General features: G+C 31.9%; 1 long non-coding RNA gene across 1 annotated transcript; it reads right to left on the bottom strand.

Moving 5' to 3' along the window:
• Positions 1–435: 435 nt before the first annotated feature.
• LOC109586974 (uncharacterized) lies at positions 436–1,303 on the bottom strand. The gene is made up of 4 exons (XR_002187330.1): positions 1,280–1,303; positions 925–1,026; positions 766–864; positions 436–516 (listed from the first exon to the last, which is right to left on the bottom strand). It is a non-coding gene; the product is annotated as an uncharacterized LOC109586974 (long non-coding RNA).
• Positions 1,304–5,655: the final 4,352 nt, after the last annotated feature.

Below are 5,655 nucleotides of genomic sequence, written 5' to 3' on the forward strand. Positions count from 1 at the left end.
TGAATTTATATGTACATGTATGGCTTATCCATAATATCAGTCTACTGTATTACACATAAAAAGGGGTGACCTAAGAGCACAAAAACAAACAGACTGAGAGTCTTGTATAGAAGGGCTTCAATGAATATGAATCAATGGTCAAAAAATGTTACTCAATAAATGAAGAATCAATTTGTGTACAAGAAACACAAGATACTACCAAGCATACACAATGCATATTACAATTTAATTTTTGATCACTACCAGCACTAATACTTACTTTAGACACAACATCAGTTCTAGCTCCATTAGTTAATAGAATATCAACAGCTTCAATACTACCACTCTTAACAGCATTAAACAATGGAGTACAGTTGTCCTATACATACAACACAAAATGATACAATTGGAATTAAATGATCATTATATTACTTTATCCACAGCATTTATTATATTGGCATTTCCTTTAGTTATTAATAATATAATAATATTAGCATTACCAGTTTCACTAGCACAGTGTAATGGAGTGCCATAATACTAAATAATAAAATAAATTAAAATAAATTCATTTACTAGGACACAAAATCGAGGGTACAATATTTAATTGATGGGTGCGTGGGTTAATGAATATAAATCAATGGTCAAAGGATGTCACCTCTTAGTGACTCAATAAATGAAAAATCATTTTGTGTGCAAGGAACACATAGGTAATCGCTACCAAGCACACACAATGCATGTTACATTTTAAAATTTGATCATCCATGAAATGCTGGCACTAATACTTACTTTAGACACAACATCAGTTCTAGCTCCATTAGTTAATAGAATATTGACAGCTTCAATACTACCACTCTTAACAGCTTTAAACAATGAAGTTCTGTTCCACTATACATGTAAATATAACACAAATGATACAATTAGAAATGATTGTGCAATAAGCTTTACCGTATCCACAGCATTCACATCAGCCTTTCCTTTAGTTAATAATAATTTGATAATATAAGCATTACCAGTTTCACTAGCACAGTGTAATGGAGTACCATAATGCTATATAAATAATAAAACAAATTAAAATAAAATAAGTTACTATGTGGCACAAAATCAAGGGTACAATATTTCATTGATGAGTGTGCAGGTTAATGAATATTAACCAATGGTCAAAGGATGTCACCACTTAGTGGCTCAATAAATGAAGAATCATTTTGTGTACAAGAAACACATAGTTGCTACCAAGCACACACAACGTATGTCACTGATTTTAAAATTTGATCACCTATGAAATGCTGGCAATAATACTTACATTATCCACAACATCAGTTCTAGCTCCATTAGTTAATAGAATATCAACAGCTTCAATACTACCACTCTTAACAGCATTAAACAATGGAGTACTGCTCCACTATAAATACAACACAAAATGACACAATTGGAAATGATAATGCATAAACTTTACCTCATGCACAGCATTCAAATCAGCAATTCCTTCAGTTATTAATAATTTGATAATATTAGCATTACCAGTTTGACTAGCACAGTGTAACGGAGTACCATAATACTATATATATTTGATACAATTATTTTATGATTACATTAATAAAACAGATACTTATAATTTCTAAAAGTGAAACTATAGCATCTCAAAATTGTTGAGAAATTTTAAACAGAAAATACATTAATTTAATTGTGTGTACTAGTTTGATGCATGAATTAATAAGTTCACTATTGTGCATGCTGTGTGTGCTAACTAAACTTGAAAATTACTAAAATTACATGTACATGTACAATAACATGTAGCAAGTACATGTAAGTACTAATAATGTGTGTAGGTGTTGTGGGCACAAATATATGTATACCATATGAGATTTCTGTAGGGTGTCAATTTTTGCCAATTTCGCAGCTCATTTACATATCCATGAAATTTTATTTACACATAAAAAACTAATAAACAGACCACGCAGAGTTTGAAATACTCTTTTTAAGCCAGTGCAGAAGCCAGAATCTCTGCCTGTGCTCCTTTTTCTGCTACAAGCCATGTATCAGAAGCTACATGTACATGTACATGTATTACTGTATATCTAAGCAAAAGAAGCTTACTAACTGCCAGTTATGAATATTTGCACCCACAAATATTAGCTTTCTAAGTAAAATTTGGAGAAAATTAAAAATATTGGACCTTCAAATTACCAACCACATACAATTAATGTATAGCTTGATGCCAGTAACCCTCTCATAAAGCTAACATGTTCAACCTTTTTCAGAAATAGTCTAACCTCATATGTACATGTACATACACTGGCTACTTCTTATAACTCACAGTATCAAAATCAATATTAGGATCAGCTCCTTTTTCAAGAAGCATTTCAACAATTCCAATATTATTCTTCTTAATGGCTTTAATAAGAGCAGGATTGCTACCAGATGGATACTATTGTAACAAATTAGAATATCACAGTACATACAGCTACATAGTACATACCTCGGTAGCATTAGGATCAGCTCCTTTCTCCAGTAACAATTTAACATTATCAGTATTATCTTTTTCAATGGCTCTAATAAGAGCAGGAGATCCACCAGATGGATACTATTATGCATATAACTAATAAAAATACTGCAGTATACATGTAGCTACAAACCTTAGTAACGTTAGGATCAGTTCCTTTCTCCAGTAACAATTTAAAAATATCAGTATTACCTTTTTCAATGGCTATAATAAGGGCAGGAAAGCCACCAGATGGATACTATTATAACAAATTTAAAATTACATACAAACATTTAAATACAGCTACAAACCTTAGTTACATTAGGATCAGCTCCTTTTTCCAGTAACAATTTAACAATATCAGTATTATCTATTTCAATGGCTATAATAAGAGCAGGAGAGCCACCAGATGTATACTATTATAACAAATTAGAATACCACAGTATACATGTGCAGCTACAAACCTCAGTAACATTAGGATCAGCTCCTTTCTCCAGTAACAATTTAACAAAATCAGTATTATCTTTTTCAATGGCTATTATAAGTGCAGGAGAGCCACCAGGCGGATACTATGATAACAATTTGAATACTACGATATAAATGTAGCTACAAACCTCAGTAACATTAGGATCAGCTCCAGCTTCAAGTAGACCAATAAACTCCTCAAGTTTACTATGAGATTCTATGGACTTTATCAATTCTCTTCCCTACATATGCAATTACATGAAAAGCTAATATACAATTTATCATCTTACCAGACTGGAACTTTTAGCTTCTTTCCTAATTGATGCAACCTCGGCCATCTATTTAAAAAGAGATAATTATTGTTGTATATTAGCCTCACTTTTCTATAAAATTAAGATTAAGGTATTTTACTCATTTACACAATAAAGACCGCCAATACATTGCAATCATGAAATCACTAATATTAAGTGCCACCAAATATTTCCACTATATTTTATGTTTCATTATATGACCTATTTTGCTGTGCAATGTAGTACAAACTCAGTATAGACAGTACTACTTACATGTAATTGTTAGCAGAATCAACAGCTTATCACTGAATTGACAACAAAAGAAAAAAAGCACAACAAACTAGTTGCACAACAATATTCATAATGTTTACACAAATTATCACAAATTAACTACATGTAAATTACATCCCTTGTATAGCAAAATAATTTGTGGCCCAAAACTTTCATGGATTTCACGTTTTTTCAAACTTCACGAAAATAAAATCCACGAAAATTAATTTAATAAGGTTCAAAACGGTTGAAAAGCAGAAAATTACAAATATTAAAGGCTACAAAATTATTTTTTGAATAGATTCTTGAAAAAAATTTTCTACTATACATTGTATGATAGTAATTAGTTACATGTGCGTATGCATACATGTACATTGTAATCTTACTGTAACTGTACATGTATATGTGCTATACCTACCAAAGTAGTGCTTGTGGTGGGAATGTTTTCCTCAGATAATGTGGCATGTATAACTGAAGAAGCATTAAATATAAAAGATAATTGTATATAATCAATGAAAGCTATTTATATACAAGTACACATGTACCTTCTTTCTTGCCATCAAAATCTTATGTAAAAAATAGAAAATAAAAATAATTTTATATACTGCATTATCTTATATGTACCTTCCTCTTCTTGTGGTAATTCAATTACAGTAATATCATGGTCCTTTAGCTTCTTCAGGATTAGTGGATCCTTGAGATCTCTCCTGACATCATCAAGAACACATGGTAGTATGGCATAAGTGATGATAACACAATTTTTTCTTAATTGTTTAAGAATTGCATAATATGACCATGAGAATTCACCAAAGGTTGAGACCCAGGTATAAAATCGAGAATGAAGCCAAGGGGAACCAAGACGAAAAGAGATATAAGGTAAACCAAGAGGAGCAGTAGGAGATAAATCAGATTGTTGTTCAAAGAAAGGTATCAAATCTTCAAAGGAAGCTGCACTCAATAATTTAGCGTATTCTTTTTCGTATTCAAAAAATTGTCTGCTAATCTCATTATCATCTTTAACCAGTTCAATTAGTTTCTTTAATAGCTTGTAATTGAGGTAGCCAATGAAATCATGCTTGCTTAAAAAATCAAAAAAGCTTTTAAAATCATTAACCCCCTCAAGAATATCAATGCAGGGCATCAACTCAGGAACGGCAGTACTTTTTCTCCTTAAGCATCCATGTATCAACATTTTTGCATCTTCTACATCAATGGAATTACTTTCAAGTGACTTTTTCAAAGCAAGAACGAGATAATCAAACTTATTCTGCAATTCATTAGCAATGTCTCGCAAATTAGGAATTTGATCAATTCTGCACTCAAGATTACGAACACCTAAAAACAACATGTACCCAAGCTAGTTACTCTGTTGCTATCCCTCCTTACCTGGATTAACAAGCAATGGCTGTGGTGGATGCCCTACATTACGACAGATAAAGTAAATTAAAGTATTTGCTTAATTAGAAGCCTGGATGTTTATTAAAAATTGCATAAAAGAAATAAAACTGCCAAAACAAAAATTCAAACCTATGACCTTGTGATATTTGTGTTATTTGGAATAATCTAAACAACTTGTCTACTTAAACTGGGTACTAAATGTGCGCATGTATAGTCAGAATACTTAAGGGAGTACATTTATTTGAACTGGGCATGTAATCAGGCAACACGGTATATACTTCAGTTTATAATTTATTAGAGTAAGCAAGCAAAAATTGCATCTCCTCTCAGACATGCATCATCTATAACAGAATTAGAGTACAATGCTACTGGCTCACTTTCACTGGTAGGCAGCATTTGGGGAGTGGCTAATGCTGGTCTATCTGAAAATTTACTTTTTGACACAGCAATACATATATCTAAGTAAAAGAAAAGCAATCAATGAACTAGTGAATATTTAAAGTAATACATCTCACTTTGTCTTTCTCCATTAATACCATCAGCTACAGCATTCTCTCCTATTCCTCTAAGAGCAGCTATCAGTGTATCTATTGTTGGAGTCTCCACACCATCAGCTTTACGCAACCAGCTAGCCAAACACTCTGTGAAACAAGGATCTATTCCTCCATGATCTTTCTTTATTTTCTCTAGTGTATTGTGAGACAATTTAAGACGTAGACCAAGTTGATGATATGATATCTTGCTGTAGTGATGCTTCTGAAGTAATGCAATCAC

The sequence above is a fragment of the Amphimedon queenslandica genome, unplaced genomic scaffold, assembly GCF_000090795.2.
Source record: "Amphimedon queenslandica unplaced genomic scaffold, v1.1 AMPQUscaffold_12725, whole genome shotgun sequence".
Taxonomy (NCBI): domain Eukaryota; kingdom Metazoa; phylum Porifera; class Demospongiae; order Haplosclerida; family Niphatidae; genus Amphimedon; species Amphimedon queenslandica.